Source organism: Callithrix jacchus, chromosome 15 (genome assembly GCF_049354715.1).
Source record: "Callithrix jacchus isolate 240 chromosome 15, calJac240_pri, whole genome shotgun sequence".
NCBI lineage: Eukaryota > Metazoa > Chordata > Mammalia > Primates > Cebidae > Callithrix > Callithrix jacchus.
The window spans coordinates 97,106,457-97,134,123 of record NC_133516.1 but is presented as its reverse complement, the minus strand read 5'-3'; the positions used below and the strand labels follow the sequence as shown (position 1 = coordinate 97,134,123).

The 27,667-nt window shown below is 38.1% G+C and overlaps 1 long non-coding RNA gene across 1 annotated transcript; it reads right to left on the bottom strand.

Moving 5' to 3' along the window:
* Positions 1-23,536, bottom strand: LOC118147749 (uncharacterized). Its single transcript, XR_004734276.3, has 4 exons — positions 23,269-23,536; positions 22,745-22,967; positions 9,834-9,981; positions 1-257 (listed from the first exon to the last, which is right to left on the bottom strand). It is a non-coding gene; the product is annotated as an uncharacterized LOC118147749 (long non-coding RNA).
* Positions 23,537-27,667: the final 4,131 nt, after the last annotated feature.

Sequence of the window (27,667 nt, the reverse complement as noted above, 5' to 3'; positions counted from 1 at the left end):
AACAACAGAAATTTATTTCCCACAGTTCTGGAAGCTGGGAAGTCCAAGATCAAGGCACCATTCATGGTCTGGCCAGGGCCAGATTTCTTGCTTGTAGGCAGCGTCTTTTTACTGTATCTTCACACAAGGGAATAAGCAAGGAGCATCTCCCCTGCCTCTTTGATAAAGCCACTAATTCCTTTTATGACCTAATCACCTCCCCGAAGTCCCATCTCGTGATACTATCACCTTGGAAGTGAAGATTTCAACATACAAATCTGGGGGGAAAGCATAAACACTCAGATCACAGTCTATCTCTAGGCAAGACACTTAACCTCTTCCTCAAAGTTAATTATTTTTAATTATAAAAAAGGGATAACATCTTCCTCCCAGGTATCTTTAAAAATCATGTAATATAAATGGCCTATCACCAAGTAAGTTCATATTAGTATTTTTAATGTAAATGCTATGTGTTAATTATCCTTCATCTACAGCATCAATGTTGATTGCACCTAACAAAGAACACTCCAAGTATGCTTTACATATCTTAAAACACTGCTGCTTTCTTTAGCCATCTCTCATATGCCAGCCATTAATTTCTGCTGCAACATGTGTGAGTGCTAATGACCATAGCTCTTACAGTTTGGGAACACCTCTCCCTGTTCACTGGTACAATTTCCTACAAGCAGATAAAGCAAGATATGAAGACAGCACAAGGGCATCATGGAGACCCTGCTTCTTTGTCTTCTCTGTTAGAACGTTCTATGTCCCTGCACACAAAAACGTATCGAATGACTGTATAAGACCACAATCCTAAGAAAAACATTTTTTTGCTAATGAATCTGTTAACTTACTTATCTGTGCACAAGTGATTCTCACTTTAACCCCCATTACTATCCTGTGTGCTCTAAAAGAAATGAATATGCGTGAGATAAAGAGGCATTTCCAGCTTAGATTTCTAAAGAAACAGAAAGATCTATGGGAAGATAAATCGCACCATAAGGCTGCTGTCTGAAATAAAGAACACAAGTGACTGCTAAGAGAAGTAACATAATATGCAGGCATCCTGTTTGGATGAGAAAACACCACACTTGTAGGTTTTCTTTTCCCTGGAGTTTCTTATTATTCATTCAACTCACAAAAATTATTAAGCTAAGTGAGAGCTAATCTTGTCATTAGGGAAAAAGGAAAGGTCATGACAATCTATTAATATCATGACCTTTGCCCTAAAGAAACTGCAGTCTATTTGAAAGTCTTCAAGGGATTTAATTCTTTCATCAGTTGTTTAACAGTTGACAGGATTTGGTTTATAACTATTGGATCAGCCCTAGGATTTCTTACAGCCCCACTCCATTTCTGTCGCTGAGGTAGATGACAAGGAATAATCCAGCACAGCAATGTCCAATAGAAATAGAATGTTTAAAAATCAGATATATAATTTTAAAGTTTTCTAGTAGCCATGAGAAAAAAAAAAAAAAAGGTAAAAAACAAACAAAAAGGCTAGGTGTAGTGGTTCACACCTGTAATCCCAGTACTTTGGGAGGCTGAGGTGGGCGGATCATGAGGTCAGGAGTTCAAGATCAGACTGGCCAACATGGTGAAACCCCATCTCTACTAAAAATACAAAAATTAGCTGGGCATGATGGCTCATGCCTGTAATCCCAGCTACTTGGGAGGCTAAAGAAGGAGAACTGCTTGAACCGGACCCAGGAGGAAGAGGTTGCAGTGAGCTGAGATAGCGCCACTGCACTCCAGCCAGGACTACACAGCAAGACTCCATCTCAAAAAAAAAAAAGAAACAAAAAATCATTTTAATACTCTATATTATTTAGCCCAACATATCTAAAAGATTATTGTTTCAACACAAAATCAATATAAAAATATATTAATGAGTATTTACATTTTTGTTTGGTAATCAGTCCTCAAAATTCAGTGTGTTTTTACACTTACGACATATACAATTTGGAGTAGCCACATTTCGAGTCCTCAACAGCCGTATATGACTAGTGGCTAGCATATCAACAGCATAGTTCAAGCCTTTCCTCTATGTGGGAGAGTAACTTATTCATTTCAATTATGTATCTATATCCAACTGTTTCTGTGAATTTATCCTTACATTCAAATCTCCATTATTCCATGAAACAGAGAAGTTCCCCATCTTCGAATACCAGGAAACACAAAGCAGGCCGTGGTGCTCCTGAGCTTAGATTTTAGCCTATAAATCAACATTTTTTGATATATCTTACTAACTGTATTCAGAAATGCTTTAAGAGCCAGGAGAGCAAGTTAAAATTATAGTTCTGGACAGGAAATGTCAATGGGTGATGGAAGCCACTGAAAGAACACCCAGAGTTTAGAAAAGCGGAGAACAGAACGGTTGTGCCGATGGCAGCATTTATATGGGTAATGTCTCTCTCACTCCCTTCCAAGACCAACCGTGTCACTCCCACATTTATCTATGGCATTGATGAAAATGTAAACTATAGGACAGTGTCTTAAGTTATAGCATTAATATAGTTGGCCAGGAGGTAGAACACCTTCACCATTTTTAATCCTGCTTTTTTCTCTAGCTGGGGTCTTATCTGTGGCTCCTTATAGACCCTCTCAGTTTAGATTGCTAAGGTAGGTCTCACGGGTAAGATGTAGAAATGTAGCATTTGAATGTTAATAATATCACCTGTAGTCAAGAACTGTGAAAAGTCAGAGGTTCTACCCTGCTTTCAAGCCAGTATGTTAGTTACATAGATACTAGCAGATGGCATGAGAGCCTTGGGTCAGAGACAAAGGACATTACTACGTGTTCCCATTAGTTCCCCTTGCCTCCAAAGTCCCAGGGGTAATATAGAATGGCCCAAGGAGATGTGGTATGCACGGTGAATACGAGTTACACCTTAGGAATCTTAGGTTAAGAAAATATCAGTATTCTGAAGGCCTGCTAGTCAACCTGCCCAACATTTATCCTGGAGGGAAACATTATCTTTATTATCTTGGAGGGCAAACAAATCTTCCCTCTGCCCTAGACAGAGACACATACACACACACACTCTCTCTCTCTTCCAAGGCTACATCTGCCATACAAACATCCTTGAAAAGGCAATAAGGAACAAAGCTGTCAATACCTTTGTTCAGAAAATGGACAGATGCAAGAGCAACCCGTGGATAAATGTCCCCCAACAAACTTATATTAAATCCCCTCACTGGCCCTCTCTTATCTACCAGATAAACTCCTCCTTTCCTCACTTATTCACCAATGTTTATCGCTTTTTGTGTACTAATAGATTGGAAAGATTGTTGGGTATTTGCAAAAACCAAAGTCTAATAGATGTAAAAGATTCCAAAAGTACTCAGGGTAAAAATTAAGAGAATTCTGATCATTTCCACAATAAGGACTTTGAGGAACTAATGGGTCTGCTTCAGACATCTTAGTTTCCCCAAGTCTCTGACAGTCATGAGATCTGGATGTTTTGGGAGTCCAGGTTGCACACATTATACTTACTTACCAGGAGCTGTGACTTGAGGATTAAGTAAAATACAGTTATAACAAACATTTAATCTCTCGATTCCACATGGTATTTTTACATCCTTTTTTTCTGATGGCAAATAGTAACACAAACACTTATATAATGTGGCATTTAATATCAATACATTTCATAAAACATATCTAGATTGTATAAACTCAGAAACACATATTGAACCCTTCATATTCATGTAGGTTATCTTAAAACATATAAAAAGCCATTTAATATACAACTAGTGCTCTGATAACTCTTCAAAGCATCTACGACTTTTTAAACAGCTGTTCGGAAGAGTTTCATAATTTTGAATCGCAAAAGAAGATGGAAATTGCATACAATTGTGGGTTTCAGGAGAACACAGGTCAGTTAGGGGTCGTTCTCCAAAAGTGAATCAGAAAGGAATTCCAAGCTATTGCCCAACGAGGGCCACTTTGGAAAAGTAAATTTGTGCTGTGCTTCGTGATTTGCAGAGACCTCAGAGGGGTCCAGGTTTGGCTCACTTTCCAGCTGACCATAAAGACAACTTAGGAATAGACTGTCACCAGGAAAAGAGTGCTACCCACTAAATGAATCATGGCCCATTTCCTGCAGCTCCTCTGTGTTTCTGAATGCCTTAGTCATCACACTTTTGACCCATGGGAATCAGTTCCCAGTGCTCCCATAGATTCCACTTCTATGGTAGTTTAATAATTTTCTCTCTACTCTAGAATAATCAGCCAGGGCTTAACACTAGAGACATAAATCTTAGTTTTGCCACTATTTGCCACTGGGCAAGTGACTGACGCTGCCTGGTCTGCTCACCTGTAGAGTGGCAGAATAGGTAAAGAGGTTATGATTCAATGATCACTAAAATCCTTTCCCGTCTTACTTTTGTATTATTCTATCTCATTTAAGACCTAGCCTTGTAAATTGTGTACTAGGAAGAGCGTATCTAGTCACTTTGTAGCTTCTCCTGCTATTACTACTCTATCAAGTAAGTTGCTTGGTGCTACATTCAAAAAGCATTATGGACAGAGCTAAAGAAATGTGTGCAGCCATTTGTCAGCAGGCATAACTCCTCAGCGACACTTGGATCTCATGACTTACTTCTTTTTACTTGGGTGACTCAAACTCTCAGGGTCATCCTCCTGGGAGACATGTCATATGGTAATATAAAGCATGAGGCAGATATCATCAGTTTAACCAAAAGGTAAAGGAAAAATACAATCATCTTCCAGTCCACTCATCCTAAGTCTTCTCACAGCATTAAAGGAAAGCTCAGAGGTGGATTTCTTGTAATTTTCCCCCTTGACAGCATGGGCTACCTCAGTAAGATGAATATACATGCGGTTGCAAGGAACACCATTTTAAAAGAATCTGGCATTTACAAAGCAGCTTTACTTCTGGAAAGAGTAAAGCCTTTGAATATCCTGTCACTTTGAAAAGAGGTTCTGTGTCACCCTATCAGGTCACACAAACCATCTGATCAACTGCCATTTGATGAAAGCATTTATTAAAGTCAGAGTAAGAAAAATCAGTTTGAGGGATGGAACAAGCCTAGAGGATTTATTTTTAAACCTTTGGGAATGAAAAGGAGTGGGGAGATTTCTGTTTCTAGAGTGAATTACAATATAAATTTGGTTTTGACTGAATAGGGGAGCAGGAGTCCTAAAACAGTGAAGAATTGCTTCCATTTTTTGTTTGTTTTTGTCTTTTAAGTCTTGAGACTGCTTCTAGGAAGGGGAAATGGATGAACTTTTCCCAGCTCCTCCCACTAAGTAGTAATAAAAGCCTTAAGGCAGACAAGCACTATGGACGATTTTTAAGACAACACCTGCTCTATCCTAGTCAAACAACACAGAAAGAAAAAGCTGGCCCTATTCTCCATGTCAGCAAAGACGAAACAGGTAACACCCACTCCATTCTCTCCTGCCTGTAAAAAGGTGTGCCCACAGCCCTGAGAATGGTGTCAGAGAAGACCAAGCAGGGAACTGAGACCTTCAGACCCCCATCAATGTTAGTGAGCCCAGCCCCCATCCCAGTGTCAATGGCGAACACACGGTGACCTTGGACTTCCACTCCAGTGCAGCAGAGGTGCTCCTCCCACTCCTCCCTTAGGTGTTAGTAGAGGAGGCCCAGGGAATAGTCAGGACTTTCACCATCACCTGTTAGTAACACGGAAACCTGTATAGGATGCATGGTGTCACTGGAAAATATACACGCTGGGGGCTGAAACTCCCATATCCACCTAGCAGTAAAGACGGTCCCCCACCTCAGGTAGGAACCTGGACTTCCACCTCCACCTGGTAGTGAAGAGTCAGACTCTGGAGCATTGTTGGAGAAATCTAGCTAGAGCAGAAGGTTAAAATGAGATCCTGAGTCTTAACATTTTAAAAGTGCACATTTTAATAAAAACTCATATTAAGAGCCAGAACGAACATGCTAGCCTCAAGACAACAAAAATATTAAGATTATTTGATAAAGATTTTGAAGCAGCCACAATAAATTTGTTTTAAAAGCAATGATGAACATGCTTGAAATAAACTGAAAACTAGAAAATATCAGCAAAGAAGCTGAAAGCCTCAATGAAGACAAAGAAAAAATAAAGAAGGACAAAATAGAAATTTTAGAACTGAAAAATACAACACACAAAATAAGATACTTAGTGAATAGGCTCAATGGCAGGATAGAGGGGCAGAAAAAAACAATCTGTGAAATGGGATATAGAAGAATAGAGCGAAAATAGACTGAAAGGAAACAAACCAACATACAAAAGACTCAGTGAGTTATGGGATTATAATACATAAGTATTAATATAATTTAACATGTGTATCATCTGAAAAATTGAAAAGAGGGGAGAAAAGGTGGGGCTGAAGAAAAGTATTGAATGAAGTAATGGGCCAGGCATGGTGGCTTATGCCTGTAATACCAGAGCATTGAGAGGCTAAGGTGAGAAGGCTGCTTGAGCCCAGGAGTCTGAGACCAGCCTGAGAAATAGAGTGAGACCCCATCTTTACAAAAACAGAAACAAAAAATTAGTTGGACATGGTGGCATGCACCTGCAGTCCCAGCTACTCCGGAGGCTGAGGCCAGAGAACTGCTTGAGCTCAGGAGTTCGAGCTTGCTTGTTGAGTTATGATTATGCCACAGCACTACAGTCTGGGATACAGAGTAGACCATACCTCAAAAACCAAAATAAAACAACAACAAAAAGGATATTGAAAACTTCCCAAATGTGATCTCACACACACATCTACAGATTCAAGAAGCTAAGCAAACACCAATTATGATAAGTTCACAGATACCAATGCCAAGACACATCATTATCAACCTTCTGAAAACTAAAACACTGTAGAAGCAGGGCTGGGCACAGTGGCTCATGCCTATAAACCCAGTGATACGGGATGGGGGCAGGGAAGTGTTGAGAAGGGTGTGGTCCCTGGTGAGGTCTCCATCCTAGGCCCTGCGCCCAAAAATCTAGATGAGGATAGGCACTCTTGTTTCCATGCCCAAATGTTGTATGTTCCAAGATCACTCTGGCCTGCCACGCCTCTCATCCTGTGGCTATAAAATCCCCAAGACCCTAGAGGCATGCACACAATTGGCTGGACATCAAGAGGAACACACCAGCAGAAGAGCACAGAGGCGGCTGACATCGAGAAGAGCAGAGGAGCCAGACTCCAGGGGAAGAACACTTTTTCCACCCCATCCCCTTCTGGCTACCCATCCATGTGCTGAGAGCGAACTCCACTCAATAAAACCTTGCACTCATTCTCCAAGCCCATGGGTAATCTGATTTTTCTGGTACACCAAGGCAAGAACCCAGGATAGAGAAAGCCCTCCGCCATGTGGTAAGGCAGAGGGTCTAATTGAGCTGATGAACACAAGGCACCTGCGGACGGCTAAGCTGAAAGAGCACACTGTAACACACACACTAGGGCTTCAGGAACTGTAAACACTCAACAATAAACACTGCTTTAGGGTTAGAGACCCACAGTCTGCCCATCTGCAAGTGCCCCCTAGGGGTTTGAGCAGTGGGGCACCGAAGAAGTGAGCCACACCGCCATGGCGCCTTGTGCGGGGAATAAGGGAACTTCTCCGGTTTCAACAGCACCTTGGAAGTCCAAAGTGGGCTGATAACTTGAGGTCAAGAGTTCAACACCAGACTGACCAACATGTGAAACCCTATCTCTACTAAAAATACACAAATTAATCCCAATACTTCTGGAGGTTGATGGGCAGATCACAAGGTCAGGAGATGGAAACCATCCTGGCCAACATGGTGAAACCCCATCTCTACTAAAAATACAAAAATTAGCTGGGTGTGGTTGCACATGCCTATAATCCCAGCTACTCAGAAGGCTGAGGCACAAGAATCGCTGCCAGGAGGTGAAGGTTGCAGTGAGCCCAGATCACATCACTGTACTCCAAACTGGGTGACAGAGCAAGATCCTGTCTCCAAAAAAAAAAAAAAATTAGCTGGGCCTGGTGGCACATGCCTTGGGAGGGTGAGGCAGCAGAATAACTTGAAGCCGGGAGGCAGAGGCTGCAGTGAGAAGAGATCGTGCCAGTGCACTCCAGCCTGGATGACAGAGCAAGACTGTCAAAAGCAAAAACCTATCAAAGCATACAGAAAAAACCATCCCCATATCTCAAAGGGAAAGGGAAAACTAATTTGAGTACCAGATTTCTCATCAGAAACTTTGGAAGTCACAGGAAAGTGTCACAATATTTTTCAAGTGTTGAAAGAAAAAAACAGTCACCCCAGAATTCTTTATCCAGTGAATATATCCTTCATGAATAATGAGGAGATTCTTCAGATGAGGGAAAAGTGAGGAACTCGCGGCCAACAGACATAAAAGAACGGCTGCAGGAAATTTCCTAAACAGAACAGAAACAATAAAGAAAGAAATCTGGAACATGAGGAAGAAAGGAAGAACGTGGTAGACAATAAGAGTAAATACGATATGACGTTTGATAGTTAAGTGCTGTTACTTGGCTTCTGTTAGGCTAGGATTCTATCATTCTCATTGCTAAGAATCTTAGATCTGTGATAAAAAGCCCAGCTTACAAAGGAGAGCCACTACTGACCAGAACTGACAATAATGGCCCCCTACACACACAGACACAGGCAGGCTCGCGCACACACACACACACACACACACACACACATACACAGTGTACTAAGTGGTTAAATACAGTATCCAATTGGCTGACATAATGAACACAATCAGGGGAAATCTGTGAGGAACTAAAGAAATCAGGATCATCCTGGAGAATAAACAGAACAATATGTGATTTTCAATCCTGATCTTATTGGGAGCTCTGGAGCACAAACGGCACCACAAGGTTGTTTTATCTTGATGCACAAGATTCTTTACCCATTATTCAGTTAGCTCTAGCTATAAGCCTCCTCTGGGCGGTGCCATAACTTCCCAGACATTTCAGGGTAAGAGATTTCCCACTGGCCAAGAGAAGAACGCAGCTGTTAATCACTGCAACACTTACAGTAGCTGCAATATGAGCGCAGCAACCCAGTAAGCAGCTCTAGGCAAGGCGCCAAGCGTGTTTACTATAATTCAGAGAAAGCATAAAAATCCAAGAGGGCTATACTGGTTTAAAAAAAAAAAAGCTATATAGTGAGAATGAACCTAAGAAACGGTTAGAGTTACTTAGCAGGTAGAACGGACAAGTGATATAGTCAGCAAAGGGATAGAGGCGGGATCGATTATAAAATCAGTCAATCTAAAACTATTAGAGAGTGCAGAACTCTGAAATCCAAATACGGTCTGATCAAATGTTATATCTTTTTTTGATAATTAAAATTTTGTTTTTCTTTTAAATATGTAATGTAAATTCATATACATTCAAAATTCCAAAGGTACAAAAGGGTACACAATAAAAAAAAACCCACCCTTTCAAAGTGGTTATTTGTCATTCATTTCTCTTATGCAGAGTCAAGTTCCTATCTCATTTCAAAGAAAGTCTATGTATAAATACATAAATACTTTATTTGCCTTATTTATATAACTATAAATACATGTTTGAGATCAATCCACATTAATACATAAAAGCTTCCTTATCCTTCTTTGCAACTGCAATCTTTTTATATGACTGCATCATATTTTATTTGGCCAGTCCCATACTGATGAGCATTTAGGGTGGTTGTAATAGTTTATTATTACATATCATACAGTAATAGATATCCATGTATATATACCATTTTATATAGTCCTGAGTATAGTTATAGGATAAAATTAAAGACATAGAACCACTGAGTTAGAGGCTACAGTTTCCATCAATCAGATTACACTAAATTGTTCCATAATAACAAACGATGTCAAACTCTTGGTAACTTACAACAATAAAGATTTCTCCGTCACTCATGTTACATCTCTATTCCAGGCTACTTTGGCTGCGTTAAAGGAGCAATCCCTCTCCAGGACATGGAGGTTTTGGGTAGAAGGAAAAGAGGACACGACTAACCATGTGATGATCTTTAAAGATTCTGCATGGAAAAAATAATACATGTCACTTCTGCTCACAAAGAAAGTCATGTGGTCAAGGCTGACATCAACGGGGTATGGATGTATATTATCTCCCCATAAGGATGGAAGCAAACATTGAAAAGATTTTCCAGAACAGTTGACCACAATGAGTAGGCATATTTACGAATTTGATAGATGCTACATTTTCCTCCCCCAGAGTGTTAGAAATGTAAACAACTATCAAAAATATATATTTCACCCATTCCCTCGCTGATACATTATGACATCAGACTCTTAAATAGTGGTCATATCAGGGCCGGGCGCGGTGGCTGATGCCTATAATCCCAGCACTTTGGGAGGCCAAGGCAGGTGGATCACGAGGTCAAGAGATCGAGACCATCCTGGTCAACATGGTGAAACCCCATCTCTACTAAAAATACAAAAAATTAGCTGGGCATGGTGGCGCGTGCCTGTAATCCCAGCTACTCGGAAGGCTGAGGCAGGAGAATTGCCTGAACCCAGGAGGTGGAGGTTGCGGGGAGCCGAGATCGCGCCATTGCACTCCAGCCTGGGTAACAAGAGCGAAACTCCATCTCAAAAAAAAAAAAAAAAAAATTGGTCATTTCAAAAAAGAATGTATTTTGATATAACCCTAATTTTAATTTCTCTTATGAGTGAAATTCAGACTATATTCATGTTCATATTTAAATATGCCTTGGCAGAGAAATATTTGAGAGTCTTCTTTCATTAACAGTCTATTAACTTCTTTTATTTGGATACCACAATTCTGCTAATTTAGTCTACAATTATTAATATTCTGTTGTTTGAAGTCAGCTCATGTCTACAAAATCCAGATTTTTCCCACATACTGATAGGTGTTAAGTTCCATCCCTTCCAGCTGACAAGCCGTGTCTGCACCATTTTGTATTTTTAGCAAATTTTAAAAAACAAAACACAAATGTGTGTTTTTGTATTATTCTTCTGGATAGAATCTTTTGGGATTCAGTCCAATATTTCAACTTTGCTGATAAAAATTTGTATTTTAAAAAATAAATTTTCTTATTAAAAATAACATAAGTAGATATGTTGCAAGGCCAGGCCAGGAAGTAAAATAGCCTGTATATCATTACTCAAGGATGAATATTTATCTTGTCACCTTCCTTGTCAGTCAGACAAGGAATTGAGTCATCTGAGAACCTGATCAATATGCTTTCTAAGACTTTATTCATACCCTCAAAACAATTAATCGTGTCAAGCAGGTTTCTGGCTTTCCTCTAGCTTCTTCTCAGCTGACAGTTTTCAAGCAAATGTATAGTAACCAAAATCCAACACATCATTCACGTTAACTTCTCTTTCTATAATGGGGTGTCTCTTTCCCTCGGGTTTTGGAGCGTGACTAAGAATTATAGGACTGGGCACAAAGTGGCAAAGAAAAGTGGAGAAGATTGAGTTATTGGGGCTGGCAAATATTTTTTCCAGAGGTAAAGGAAAAAAAACAACAATCAGCTATATAAAGCCAAGGTCTATAAATAGAAAGGATCACCTAGCGATACAAATCCTAGAAAGTCCAAAAATGAGAATCAAAGTTGGTGGTAGAGAATATTTGAGCTCAGATTCAAGAAAAGGCAAGACCAAGCCAATGTTGTTTAGAGGCAGAGAAAACTGAAAATGTGGTCAATTGCTCTGAATATTTAACTTGCCCTTATGGGCCAGGGAGGATGTTTGGGGCACAGAGTTTTCTGTCCTGTTCTAAGGGAGCCATCCGACAGCCCCTGTGTCTCCTCTTTTTTAGATCTAATAGGTGTTTCATAAGAATGTTTACATTTATATCTGCAAATAGAAAACTGAAAAGTATAGTGTAGAGTTCTGGAATGGGACATGAAAGATGTTGCAGGTTGCCCATTAATTCACATCTAACAATACTTTCTAACTTTGATAAAGTTCAAGAAATTTCAGTAGAAGAAACTTCAAAAATAATACCATTATTTTGGTTTTAGCTGCTAAAACAAAATACTGGCTGGGCGGGCGGCTCACACCTGCAATCCCAGCACGTTGGGAGGCTCAGATGGACAGATCATTAGGCTCAGATGGACAGATGAGGAGATCAAGACCATCTTGGCCAACATGGTGAAACCCGTCTCTACTAAAAATATTAAAAATACCCAGGTGTGGCAACACGTGCCTGTAGTCCCAGCTACTTGGGAGGCTGAGGCAGGAAAATTGCTTGAACCCTGGAAGTGAAGGCTTCAGTGAGCCAAGATTATGCCACTGCACTCCAGCCTGGGCTACCAAGCAAGACTCCATCTCAAAAAAAAACAAAAACAAAAACAGAAACAAAAATACTATGGGTAGCTCAACAACGTTTATTTTTCACAGTTCCAGAAGCTGTGAAGTCCAAGATCAAGTTGCCGTCAGATCTGGCCTCTCCTGAGATCACTCCTCTGGTTTTCTCACTTGGATGGAGAGGTGGGGAAGAGAGGGAAGGAAGGATGGAAGGAAGGAAGGAAGGAAGGGAGAAAGGGAGGGAGGAAAGAGAAGGGAGGCAGGGAGGGAAAGGGAAGGAGGGAGGAAGGGAGGGGAAGGAAAAAGGAGGGAGGGAGGGAAAGGGAAGGAGGGAGGGAAGGAGGGAGGGGAAGGAAAGAAAAGGGAGGTGGGAGGGAAGGCAAGGAAGGAAAAGGGAGGGAGGGAGGGAAAGGGAAGGATGGAGGGAGGGAGGGGAAGGAAAAAGGAGGGAGGGAGGGGAAGGAAAAAGGAGGGAGGGAGGGAAAGGGAAGGAGGAAGGGAGGGGAAGGAAGAGGGAGGGAGGGAGGGAGGAAGGAAGGAAGGAAGGAAGGAAGGAAGGAAGGAAGGAAGGAAGGAAGGAAGGAAGGAAGGAAGGACAGATTTCTTGTCTCTTCTGATATGGGCACTATAATCTCATTGTGAAGGCTGCATCTTCATGGCCTAAGTACCTACCAAAAGCTATCTCCAAATTTCATCACATTAGGGATCAGAGTTCCAATACATGAATTTGGAGTGGAGAAGGGGAGGAAGGACAGATACATTCAGTCCATAGCAATCCTGGTGCTTGAATACCAATGTCAAATTTTCAGAATACAAACAGAAGATTTTTACATAGAGAAATTCATGCAGTTAAGTCTAAAAGCAGGAAGAGATACCATCAAAGGATTCTTGCTGATCCCTGAAGCCTGATATCTTGATCTTTCTACTTTCAATTTCTTATTTGCAAATTCTGTGAATAAGTGATCAGGGTTAGATACAACCTAGACATGTAATTTGTTTTCTGTCATAACCTATGACATTGAAAACAAATTTCTTTGTATTTATTTCCAAGATAGTTGTCCTGTAATTCTGACAAATACCTTATGCCTGTCCTTGTAAGAAAGGAGTGTACATGGCAGTTTTCCTAATGAGTCCCTCCTTGTATCATTTTCCCACTTCAGAGGATTATAGCGACAGGTGATTGACAGAAGAGAAATAGACTATATAAAATGTTTATTTCACAAAATATAACCACGGATAAGGTCCTGAACTGGGCTGTGAGTAAGGATAGAAAAGAAGTCATTTAGGACTTGAAGAAACAGAAAACTGACAAAATTCAAAAATTAATTGTCTTTAGGGGTTAGTAGGAGAGATGCAGGGAGAGTGAGTTTCAAAGATGATTAAGGTTTTGAGTAAGTTAAAATAAATAAAATAATAATACTTGGTTTATTTGAATCCAATGAAAACTTCAAAAGACTAACAAAATATTTTGATAAACATCATTATCATAACATTGAAATCATAAAGCTTGAATAATCTGGATCTCAAATTTACCATGAAAATATTACTGAAAATAGTTCAAAAAGAAATGCTATGTAATTTGTAATGAAATATCTTATATTTGCTATATGGCTATGCTAGAAACGGGAATCAATTATTCACTGCATTTTCTCAATATGCTTTTAAACCAGGAACCATACTTTAACAAAGCAACTGGCAAACCATAGTCTACTTACTCATCTCTCCCACTTTCTGCATCTAAGCAGCCTGTAAGTAAAAAAAAATGATTTTTGCATTTTTAAATTGCTGAAAAATATCAGGAGAGCAACATTTTGTGACCGGTGATAATTGTGTAAACTTTCAACCTTAGCGTTTATAATGAAAGTTTCACTAGAACACAGCCATGTGCATTTGTATACGTTATAGCTTTGGCTGCTTTCCTGCCACAATGGCAGACTTTACCAGCTGGAAGAGAATGTATGGCCACAATGGCCTACAATTTTACACCCAATGTCTAAAATATCTATTATCTGACCCTTTACAGGAACATTTGCTGACCTCTGCCCTAATATGAGCTGTAGATTTAAAGATAAGTTAAGAAATGTAACACTAGTTGAAAGCCTAACTAGAAACATCTGTGGTTTAACTTTATCACACTTTCATTCACCTATTCACTCAATAATTATTTATGATGAGTCTGTCTGTCCATCACTATGTGAGGTGCTAGGATAAATGCAAAACAAATTTAAACAGTAGTCTATTTCCTACTAGGGAACACTCTCGAAATGAATTCTTTTTGCTATTTCTGGCAAAAGAACATCAAGGAAATAGGCTGCAGTTCGAATAGAGGGCTTCTTCTTAAGGCTCGATGTAACTTGCCAGAATTAGAGTTTGGGCAAAGTAAAAGGGAGGATGTGTAGTGAATCCAATTCATCCCAAATTCATAGATTGAATTTGTATTCATTTAACAACAGGTAGCCGTTTTGGAGAATCTATTATAAAAGGTTCTATTATTAAGAATCTACCTTCCTAGTATTGATTTGGTTTTTATTTCTAACCCTTTAAACAATTCAGTGAGGTAGGTTTCCAACATCTTGAGAAAACTGAAACTGGGAATCAATTGCCAAGTTTTTCAAAATAGTGGACTTTAAATACATTTGGTGCATTCTAACCTGAATATAATATTTCTCATTGCTTTAGCATAGAATTTAACCTGTATTAATAAATAATGTCAATTTCATTGGAAGATAAATGATTAATGTAACCTGATACACAGTCACAACTTCTTAAATATTCCTTTTCAACAACTCTTTTCCCTAAAAATCTATACAAGTCCTCACTTAAAAAATTACATAGAAAACCACTGACGAGCTTTTTTTTTCTTTTTTTTTTAATGGCAAAGTCTCACCTGTCAACCAGGCTAGAGTACAGTGACTCGATCTCAGCTCACTGCAACCTCTGCCTCTGGGTTTCAAGTAATTCTTCTGCCTCAGCCTCCAGAGTATCTGGGACTACAGGTGGCCACTACCTCAACTGGTTAATTTTAGTAGAGACGGAGTTTTGCCTTGTTGGCCAGGCTGGTCTCAAACTCCTGACTGAGGTGATCTGTCTGCCTCTGCATTCCAAAGTGCTGGGATTACAGACATGAGCTGTAATCCCCCATGATGGGCTTTTTTTTCTTTAAGTCCGTTTCTTATAGAATGACTTATATCATAATTATGTACATGTGCATATATGTGTTTCTTGTGTATAAATGCTACGTTTCTAGCTAGTTAGATTTCAGTTTTGTTATATTCAGGTCACACTACTTTAAAAAAACGTGGGCAAATTATTTTAGAGACTGAGTTTCCCTATATTTAAAATGGAGGCAATATTTATACTGCTGAATGATCATAAGAATTAGAAACAAACAAGCAAGTATCAATTTATTTTACTAATTCTGCTAATTTCTTATTCTAGTTCAGCAAAAAAAAAAAAAAGGCTCTGACTATTTTGAAGGCAGAAAAAGGTAATGAAAGAAATTACAAATGGCTACACAACTCTTATTTTTAAACAGGGCAAGAGTAAAATGCAGGTGGATGAGTCCAAAGCCCACTTCCTTTTAATGAGGGCAACAGTTTTTAGATTCTGTTTTATGGAACCTGGGGGTTCAAATAGGTCATTTTGAACCTTGGGGTTCAAAAGGTCATTTAAGTAGGTTCATAAATATTTTACATTTTATACATATATAATATGTATATACACATATAGTTATATTGTAATAAAAATGTATTACTCAAACTGTCATTTAAAAAGGACAATTTGTTCATATATATTTATTTGTGATCCTTTACAAAACTTCTAAAAATAAAAGTAAATTGATTTTAAGATGTAACTCACAAAAATAAATAGTATAAATCAAAGCATATTAGGCATAATTTATTGGAATATGTAATGTGCAAGAACAAGTGATCATGGACTTAGAAGGCCCAAAGAGGCTGAACCCTTATGCAGCAGTGGGAAAGCCAAGAAGCAATCTAGTAGGGCCTCAGATCTAGCTAGAAAGGTAAGAAATGAGTCTGGATGCAGTAATCCCAAAGTGTGAACCCAGCACTTTGGGAGGCTGAGGCAGGAGGATCACTTGACATTAGGGGTTTGATACCAGCCTGGTCAACATAGTGAGATCTCATTTCTACCAAAAAAAAAAATTAATTAATTAGTTGGGTGTGGTGGTGCACCCTTGTAGCCCTGGCTACTAAGGGGCCTGAGGGTGGATTACTTGAGCCCAGGAGTTCAAGGTTGCCATGTGCTAAGAACACACCACTGCACTCCAGCCTGGGTGAAGAGCACCCTGTCTTCAGGGGGAAGAAAAGGTAAGAAATGATAAGAGCATTAATATCTAAGGAGAGGGCAAAGATGGTTGTTAACTGAAATTGGAATTTGATGAAAGTCTACTTGAGAAGTTGGTGAAAATCCAGATATCACTCAACGTCTCAGCAGAAGACTCTTGGAGGCTTATTTTCTAGCAAGAATGAAATGGAAAGTCCCTGAATGTCTCAAGAGGAAAAGCAACGGAAAGGCTGCTATACCCAAATAGGAGCAGCCAGTAAGTTCATACCCTGCACAAAACTGTCCACATTTCTCTCACCAGTCAGTTTCCAGAAAGCCAAACTTGTAACTTTAGGCAAAACTATTCTTCCCTAGACAAAATTACTCTTTAGGCAAAACTATTCTTCTTTTCAAAAGAAAAGATACCATCATTTGAGGTTTTCCAACCAAGATTACAACCAATTTATTCTACAGTAAATTGGCTGTGATCTTTCAACCAAATAAATTCAACAAGCTTGTAGCTTTTAAACAGTTTTTGGTGCCCTACTTCACAGAGCAGATTAAAAGAGGATTAGTGGACACTTCATGAAAGCCTGTAACATAAATGATAGAACCAAAACCTACAAATATACGAACAGAGAAAAGGCACCAAGAGGAAAAGACTATATAAAGAGAGACTATATAAATTTTTCTGGGATTATTAATACATACGTATTTGAGGTGAAAACCTCAATAATCCCAGAAAAATTTATAAAAGAAATTGCATTCATGACACAGAGATAGAATTATACACGTATATGTGTGTGCTTTAAGAATAAGAAACCTATAAAAATATAAAATATGATATCAAAAAAGAAAATCTCAGTGCAACAGTTGAAAGATAAGATGAAAAAATTGGGCGAGGCCAAGATGGCCAACTAGAAGCAGTGGCGATCAGAGGACAGCATCGGACAAACACATAGTAAGCATGTGAATCTTGATTCACTACATGATTATCTCAATAGATGCAGAAAAGGCCTTATACAGTTCAACATCCCTTTATGTTAACAACCGTAGGTATTGATGGAATATAGCTCAAAATAATAAGAGCTATTTATGACAAACCCAAAGCCAACATCATATTGCATAGGAAGCTGGAAGCATTCTCTTTGAAAACAAGCACAAAAGGATGCCCTCTCATCATTCCTATTCAACGTAGTATTGGAAGTTCTTGCCAAGGCAATCAGGCAAGAGAAAGAAATAAAGCTTACTCAAATAAGAATAGGGAACATCAAGTTGTTTCTATTTGTAGAAAAGATTAATTTATATTTAGGAAACCCCAACATTTCAGTCTGAAAACTGACAAGCAACTTCAACAAAGTCTCAGGATACAAAATCAATATGCAAAAATCACGAGCATTCCTCTACACCAACAATAGTAAAGCAGAGAGCCAAATCATGAATGAACTACCATTCACAATTGCTGTAAAGATAATAAAATACCTAGGAATACAGCTCGCAGGGGATACAAATGATGTCTTCAAGGAAAACTACACAAACCACTGCTCAAGGAAATAAGAGAGGAAACAAACAGAATTCCATCCTAATGGACAGGAATAATCTGTATCATCAAAGTGACCATACTGCCCAGTAATTTATAGATTCAATGCTATCCCCATCAAGCTACCATTGACATTCTTCACAGAATTTTAAAAACCTACTTTACATTTCATATGGAACCAAAGAAGATCCTGTATAGCCAAGACAATCATAAGCAAAAAGAACAAAGCTGGAGGGCTCACACTCCCTGACTTCAAACTATACTACAAGACTACAGTAAGCAAAACAGCATGATACTGGAACCAAAACAGGACATACTGACCAAGGGAGCTGAACAGAGGCCTCAGATATAACACCATATATCTACAACCATCTGATCTTCAACAAACCTGGCAAAAAACAAACAATGGGGAAAGGATCTTCTGTTCAGTAAATGGTGCTGGGAAAACTGGCTAGTAATAAGCAGAAAATTGAAACTGGACCCCTTCCTTACACCGTATACAAAAATTAACTAACGATGGATTAAAAACTTAAATGTAATATGCAAAATCGCAAAAACCCTTGAAGAAAACCTAGGCAATACCATTCAGGACATAGGCATGGGCACACTTCATTACTAAATGCCAAAAGCAATTGCAACAAAAGCCAAAATTGACAAATGGGATCAAACTAAACTAAAGAGCTGCACAGCAAAAGAAACTATCATCAGAGTGAACAGGCAACCTACATAATGGGAGAAAATGTTTGCAATCTACCCAACTGACAGCCTTATCTGACAGGTTTAATATCCAGAATACCCTATAAAAAAGTGGGCAAAGGATACGAACAGACACTTCTCAAAAGAAGATATTTATGCAGCCAACAAACATATGAAAAAAAGCTCAACATCACTGATAATTAGAGAAATGCATATCAAAACCACAATAAGATACCATCTCACACAACTCAGAATGGTGATTATTTAAAAGTCCAGAAACAATAGATGCTGGCAAGGCTGTGGAGAAACAGGAACACTTTTACACTGTTTATGGAAATGTAGTTTAACCATTGTGGAAGACAGTATGGCAATTCCTCAAGGCTCTAGAACCAGAAATACCATTTGACCCAGCAATCCCATTACTGAGTATACCCAAAGGAATATAAATCATTCTACTATAAAGACAGACAGACAGACAGACACACACACACACACACACACGTATCTATTGCAGCACTATTTATAAAAGCAAAGATATGGAACCAACCCAAATGCCCATCAATGATAAAGAAAATGTGGTACATATACACCATGAAATACTATACAGCCATAAAAGGGAATGTGAGCATGGCTTTTGCAGGGAAATGGATGAAGCTGCATCCTTAGCAAACACAGGAACAGAAAAACCAAATACCACATGTTCTCGCCCAAAAGTAGGAGTTGAACATTGAAAATACATGGACACAGAGAGGGGGAAAAAATACACCAGGGTCTGTTCAGGGGTGGATGGGTGAGGGGAGGGAACTTAGAGGATGGATCAATAGGTGCAGCAAACCACCATGGCACATGTATACTTATGTAAGAAACCTGCACATTCTGCATGTGTGTCCCATTTTTTTTAGAAGAAATTTTTTTAAAAAGATGAAAAAATATCCCAAAAAGAAGAGCAAATTTATTCCCAAAACGCCAGGGTTTTGGTCTGTGTCCTGCTGCTCACAGCATAGAAAGCCAATCACTGACACAAGAAGTATTGCCAAGGAAGAAGGCTTTAATCGAGTGCTGCAACCTAGGAGATAGAAGGTGGATCTCAAATCCATCTGCCTGTCCACTAAAACTCAGGGTTTATATAGCAGGGAAATGTAACATGCATAAGAAAACAGAAACTAGGGAGGGACAAGGAAGCAATCAAGATGAACGAGGGGTCCAAAGTCCCATTGTCTTGATGTGGTGATCTCATGAGTTTCAGTTCTTAGATACTTTTTTTTTCTGAGAGGGCTGAGGAACCTCTCCTGAGGAAGGAACTCACATAAAACATATGTAAGTTTTAACTTTTAAGACAAGAAAGGTCAATTTCTATGTTTATCTGAAAGAATAGTCTATGGGACTATTGGGTCCCTTTCAATGTGACAAAAACATGAGAGTTATATATATATAAGATTTATATGAAAAGCAGTGAGTCTGTCCCAAAGGCATAACATACAAATGAGAAAACAGAACACAGTAAATCATTAAATCAAGAAAATTTCTGTGAACTAAAAGACAAATTCCAAGGTTGAAAGATTTTATTAGTAACCCATTAGTGGATACCCCAGAGCACTTCAGAGTATAAATTCAGAACCATGGATTAAACAGAAGATTCTAATATTTTCAGACAGGTAAAATAGGCCACATTTAAAGAACGAGAAAGCAGAATATCTTTGGACCACTTAAGAGCAGAGCTAGCAGCTAAAACACAGTGAAGACATGACTTTTTAACTCTGAGGTTAAAAAGATTTACCTCTTGTTTTCTTTTCCTACCCCAACTGACAGTTTAATGGTAAGGAGAGATTGAAGACATTATCACACATTAAAGAGCTTCACAAATTTAGCTACCATGCATCCTTCATGGGAAACTTCTAAAGGAGTGTTCTGTGAAAATGATAAAAAATAACCAAGAAAAAGAGAGATATGGGATCCAGAAGATGAGATTTTCTTTGCCTTAATAAAAAGGCAAAAAAAAAATCTCCAGTATGAAGAAGTAGGAGGTACCAGGAGTGCAACAAATCACTGGACAGAAAGAGCAAGAATGGAATAGCTCAGAAGGTTCTAGGAAGATACTTGCTAAGAAAATTAAAATGATAGAATAACTTATGTAACTGGGGACTTTGGGCATCTTTCATTGATTAGTACATAGAAAATAAAGCTAACAACAAATAAGATGATTATTAACTACAGAGGAAAAAACTGCTTTACAAAAAGGAAAGTAGTCACAGTTTACACACAGTTTACCTGTGAACAGTGCTTGCATAAATAATTTGTCCTGAATATTTCTAATCAAAATTATGCAATAATTATAGAGGGAAGATAGAGAATTGAGAAGCATGTATGTTTTATCTCTGGGACCTAGTATAGTTGAAAAATAGCTCAATTCTTTTCTTCCATTGTAGAAAGTGGAAAAGATCAAGAAAGACCAATATTATATTTTTCTTGTTATCAACATTTGTTCTTATTATTTTTACTTACACCAGCGGAGGAAAAATACCGAAAGTGATAGCTAAAGGTTGAAGGTTGCCTCTGAGAAAATGGAAATGGGAGGAAGGGTAGGGGCAATTGCTACTTTTCTTAATAAGCCTTGTAGAACCAGTTAACTTTTTAAAATATGTGCAAATGTAACTTTGACTATAATAAAATTCAAAGAAAATTTATGATTACACTAAAATGTGTTAATTTTTAACAATTAGAAGTTGATTCACTGACTTGCATAGCCAGGGTAATGTTTATGGAAATATTATAGTTTCTCTTTAATTAAGGGATTGTAACTTGGTGCTGTTCTTATCATTATTATTAAATTCAGGACTACATGTGTTCTTTCACCTAAAATTTTGTGATTACCCATTAACTGCTTCAATATGTGAAACAAGCTTTTTTCAAGGAGCTAATATAAAAATTGAGAAAAAGTCTAAATACAGGGAGGAATATAAGGATTTCACTATCGTCCATAATCTTCAACTATGAATATTTTTGTTTACTTAACCATGTTGCCAAAATTACAAAATCAAAGAATTATAGAACCAATAATGAAAAATTTGTTATCATGGTGACTTAGGCCCTGGCATAACGTAGTTGCTCTCTTGTCATGTCCTAGAACTTAAATGTAACGTAGATAAAAATTTCTAGCTTGGATCAAATGTAGTATACCTATATAGACTTCTCAAGAGAAGACTAGGGCACTTACCCAGTGGTCTGTGTGATGATACTCAAAGGAATTATTTGTGTATGGCTCATGTATATGTGTGTTTAATCCTTAGAGGAATAGAAAGGACCAGAATGGCTTGGAAATTCTTTAAGTATATTGACTACATAATAATCAGCTCGAACTCCTTTAAAAGGAGGTTATTTACTATTGGGCTCCTAAATTAACTTATCTTTTATAAATGTTTGATTTGTTGTTTCTCCTTTTATGGTAAAACAATGGAAACAGCAAGTCATCTCCTTAATCAGAAAACAATGATTAGTAAAATTTAATTCGTTGCAACACTTAAAAAAAAAAAACAAGAAGCTATATACTAGAGGAGACGAAGAGAACAATAAGTAGAATAGACCAGGCTTTTTTTTTTTTTTTTTAACCTATTCTACACCAATAACTTGTACAACATTATCTAATACTTTTATAATTTTTTCTGTATTCGAAAATACCGGCAAGGAATACCAACAAGAATCTGAACTAGCAGATTCTGTCTCCTACAAACCAGGTGTCAAACAGTTCAGTGAATTATTTAGAAATAATAAGGCAAGTAAGGAAAAAAAAGAAATGGGTAATGAGGTGAAAAGAAAATATATTTTCAAATGAGCTTTCAAATCCAGAAAGGACAGTATGATCTAGATCTGAAAATAAAGAGCGGTGGGAGTCATTTAGAAAACCTGTACATAAAAATTTTGTGTACTTTGTAGAAGCGAACAAACTGCCAGTGAATCTCATCACGTTCAGTAAATATTACCTGAAGTCAGATTTTCTGTGAAGTAGGAAAATATAATTCCGAAGTCACTTATGGCTCATTTCTCTGTAGAACCAATGAGCATGGTTGACTTCTTCTCTATTGCATGCAACATCAGCACATCTTGAGGCCACTTAAGAAGTTACAGGTGGCCCAAACATCCTAGCAGCTCTTTGGTTTGATGAGAGTTTTATGAAGGAAAGCTCTTATGAAGTAATTATATTACCTTAAAAAACATAATATAATTTTTAGTCTATCTGTACCAGCTAAACCATAAATAACATTAAAATAATTATATTGATTATATAAAGAATAAAGCATCCAATTTTAAATAAAATATTCCTAAAACCTAGGTAGCAAATACTGATATTAATTTACTTTTAGGATTTCCAACAATAAGACAATGTGACTAAGGTGCATGCAAGACAGATGCTGTAATAAAACATAACCACCATTAACTATTCAATTTTTAATTTATGTTCAACAGATATTTATATAATCATATACATAGATTCATATATACATACACATGGTTGAATGTGTCCATAGTTTCCATAAAAATTGTGAAATTGGGAGGCCATGGTGGGTGGATCACGAGGTCAAGAGATCGAGACCATCCTGGTCAACATGGTGAAACCCCGTCTCTACTAAAGATACAAAAAATTAGCTGGGCATGGTGGCGCGTGCCTGTAGTCCCAGCTACTCGGGAGGCTGAGGCAGGAGAATTGCCTGAACCCAGGAGGCGGAGGTTGCGGTGAGCCGAGATTGCGCCATTGCACTCCAGCCTGGGTAACAAGAGCGAAACTCCGTCTCAAAAAAAAAAAAAAAAAAAAAAAAAATGTGAAATAGAAATCCATCACTTCTCTCCCTAACAACTGTATTTCCCACACCTCAGAGTTCACTTTCCATATTTGTAAATTTAATATTATCAAAGAACTTTGTAATATTGATGCTTTTAAAAAAGTTAAATGTCAATTTGTTTTCCACAATGGGGAATGTGAATTCAGCATTATTTTCACTGTCTAACCTCTGTACTCCACAAATTTCTCCATATTTCAAAGAGAGTTTTTTTTTTTTTTTTAATTTTTTATTGGATTTTAGGTTTTGGGGTACATGAGCAGAGCATGCAAGACAGTTGCGTAGGTACACACATGGCAGTGTGCTTTCTTTTCTTCTCCCCTTCACCCACATTTGGCATTTCTCCCCAGGCTATCCCTCCCCACCTCCCCCTCCCACTGGCCCTCCCCTTTTCCCCCCAATAGACCCCAGTGTTTAGTACTCCCCTTTCTGTGTCCATGTGTTCTCATTTTTCATCACCCACCTATGAGTGAGAATATGCGGTGTTTCATTTTCTGTTCTTGTGTCAGTTTGCTGAGGATGATGTTCTCCAGATTCATCCATGTCCCTACAAACGACACAAACTCATCATTTCTGATTGCTGCATAATATTCCATGGTGTATATGTGCCACATTTTTCCAATCCAGTCTATTATCAATGGGCATTTGGGTTGATTCCAGGTCTTTGCTATTGTAAACAGAGTTTTAACTTAACTTTAGTTAGAACAACATTCAAGGTTTAAATGTAAAATTCTGGCTGGGCTATATTTTACACTGGAATTACACTTTTCTTGAGCAAGTCTCTGCATGCTTTTTTGGTATTAACGGCACTGTTTTGCGTTGGTTTAGTTTTCTATGTCCTAACGCTTACTGAGCTGTTCGAAATTCATTAAAATTATATCAGGTTCCTGCCTGCAACTCTTCAGAGGCCTCTGATCTGCTCCAACTAGATTGGTTGTGATCCTTGCCTTAGAAATTCCACGATCCTGAAATTTACCCTGAACTTCAACTTAGAGCAATCTCTTTCTTTTCTGCGTTGTAGTTTCCATTTCCTGCATCCTATGTTTTTCTGTTTCTTGATTTACTGTCTCATTAGAATGAAGCAACTTTTCCACTGGCTTTGTAAAAAAGACAGCACGGGCAATAAATTACAGTCATGTAACGCACAGTGATGTTTTGGTTAACAATGAACGACATATAGGCAATAGACTCATAAAATCATAATGGAGCTGGAAAGCGGCAACCTAGAGCAATGCATTACTCATGGTTTGTGCTGATGGTGGTGTAAACAAATCAGTTTACCCCAACTCGCTGCCAGCTGTTTACAAGTATAGCACATATATTTTATGTGCAATCACATGAAATGCATAATACTCAACAATGACGATAAATAACAATGTTACCGGTTTATATATTTATTATATCATACTTTATTATTATTCTACAGTGTACTTCTTTTATTTATATGAAAAACAGTTGACTATAAAAAAGCCTCAGGCAGGTCCTTTGGGAGCTAGTCCAGAAGAAGGTGGTATTATTATCACAGGAGATGATAGCTCCATGCATGCTTTTGCCCTGATGAGCTTCCAATGGAAAAAAGGATGTGGAGGTGGAAGACAGTGATTACTGATGATCCTGGTCTATAGAAGGCCTAGGCTCATATGTGTGTTTATGTCTCAGTTTTTAACAAAAAGGTTTAAAAAGTAAATAAAATGCTTTACAAATAGAATCTTATAAAATAAGTATATAAAAAGTATTTTCATAGAGCTAGACACTGTGCTTGTGTTTTAAACTAAGTGCCATTAGAAAACCGTAAAAGAGTTAAAAAAATTTAAAAGTTTATAAAGTAAAAATTTTGAAGTAATTTTATTTTTAAAGAAAGAAAAATGTTTTTGTACATTTAGTGTAGCCTACGTGTACAGTGTTTATAAAGTTTACAGTAGTGTACAGTCATATCCTAGGCCTCCTCATTCACTCACCGCTCTCTCTGACTCACCCAGAGTAACATCCAGTCCCACAAGCTCCATTCATGATAAATGTCCTATACACGTGTGCTATCTATAATATTTTATACTGTATTTTCTATATTTAGAAAGCAAATACTTATTGTTACAATTACCTACAGTATTCAGTACAGTAACATGCTGTACAGGTTTATAGCCTAGAGGCAGTAGGTGATATCATCTACCCTTGGTGCGCACCAGGCAATGCTGCCTAGGTTTGTACAGGTACACTCTATGGCGTTCAGGCATCAGCAAAATTGCCTAAAGATGCATTTCTCAAAACGTTTCACTGTCATTAAATGATGTATGACTGTACCTGAAAGATTTCAGGTTTGAAAATACCTTTAGTCTACCCTTACACTTGACTGATATAGTTTTGCTGGCTTTAGTAATTATTGAATCAAAGTTGTTTTTCCTCTACATCTGGAAGGCATTTCTGCATTGTCCTCTAGCTTTAGTGTAACTTCTTAGATCAAAAGCCTTTCTATTTCTTGATCATGATTATACCCTTTCTGGAAGCTTTTAAAATTTTTTTCCTTTTCCCTCTAGTCCTGAAATTGAATAATTATATAACTTTAGTTAGCTGATTTTTAGCTATTGTGCTGGGCATAATATGGAAATTGATATTCTTCATTTGTGACAAATTTTCTTGAATTATTATTTCCTACTTTCTGGTTTTTCTATTGCCTTTTCCCACATTCTCTGAGTTTGATGTTATACTTCCTAAAGTGGTCGTCTATTGTCTTAATGTCTAAAAATTTTTTGTGTCTTAGGTTCTTTTAAAAAACGTGTTTGTTGGGCCGGGCGCGGTGGCTCAAGCCTGTAATCCCAGCACTTTGGGAGGCTGAGGTGGGTGGATCATGAGGTCAAGAGATCAAGACCATCCTGGTCAACATGGTGAAACCCCATCTCTACTAAAAATTACAAAACAATTAGCTGGGCACGGTGGTGCGTGCCTGTAATCCCAGCTACTGGGGAGGCTGAGGCAGGAGAATTGCCTGAACCCAGGGGGCGGAGGTTGCGGTGAGCCGAGATCATGCCATTGCACTCCATCCTGGGTAACAAGAGCGAAACTCCATCTCAAAAAAAAAAAAAAAAAATGTGTTATCGTTCAAGTTTTTCTAAAGTGTATATTTCTGCTGTTTTAATTTTTAAGAATTGTTTATTCTCTGCTTGTTCCTTTAGCACAGCATCCCATTATTTTTCCATGGATACAATATATTTTTCTTAACTCTGAATTTAGAAATAACACTTATTTGAAAGTTCCCTTCAATCTTTATAGAATCTGCCTCCTCCAAGATGCTTGTTCTCTATCTGTTCATACTGTAAGTGGTAGATTAAAAGCTTTTTTAGAAGCACATACACATAGTTTTTCTGTTGCAGACTCCACAGTAAAATGATCTGGCTAGACTCTTCTATTGAGACATTCTGAATATTATCATTTTTAGATCTTTTCCTGGTCTGGCCAAGTTTCCTAAAAAAGAGTGCTGCAGATATATGTCTGCATATGACCATTCTGGGAATTTCGTTGGACAGAAGGGTAAAGTAGTCTCCACTTTTATTATACAAACATTGACTCCTAACCCATAACCTATATTCAACTGTTGCTGCCCCGCTGTAATCCAAAGACCCTCCCAAAGGGTCTCAACCTGTTTCTTGAGTCCATTGAGACAGAACATTCAGAGAAGTCAGGCAAAGAAGATTTTTATTCACAGATAGGTAGCAAGGTTTGTGGGTGTTTTTTTTCTTTTTCCATTTAAGAGAGGCTTAAGAGCACAATGGGAAGACATTCAGTTGTATATTGTGAGAAATTTGGCTTGATTTCAGCTTTTAAAGCATTATTCATATATACAAGGGGTCACCCGGAGTCTCATGCACCTGGGAGCAGCAGCAGGCTTTACCACTGGCACAGCTGCATGACTTCTCCTCTCTGATTTCTCCTGATTATGAACTTTGAGTTTGATCAGTTGCTTCATTATTGGAATGGTTTTAAGGCCTCCCCTTTTGGTATTGTTTTAAGGCCTCTCTTTTGTCCTTCCTGTCTTTGCTCTTCTGGTTATTTTGCATTTGGTGTTGAAAGTCCAAA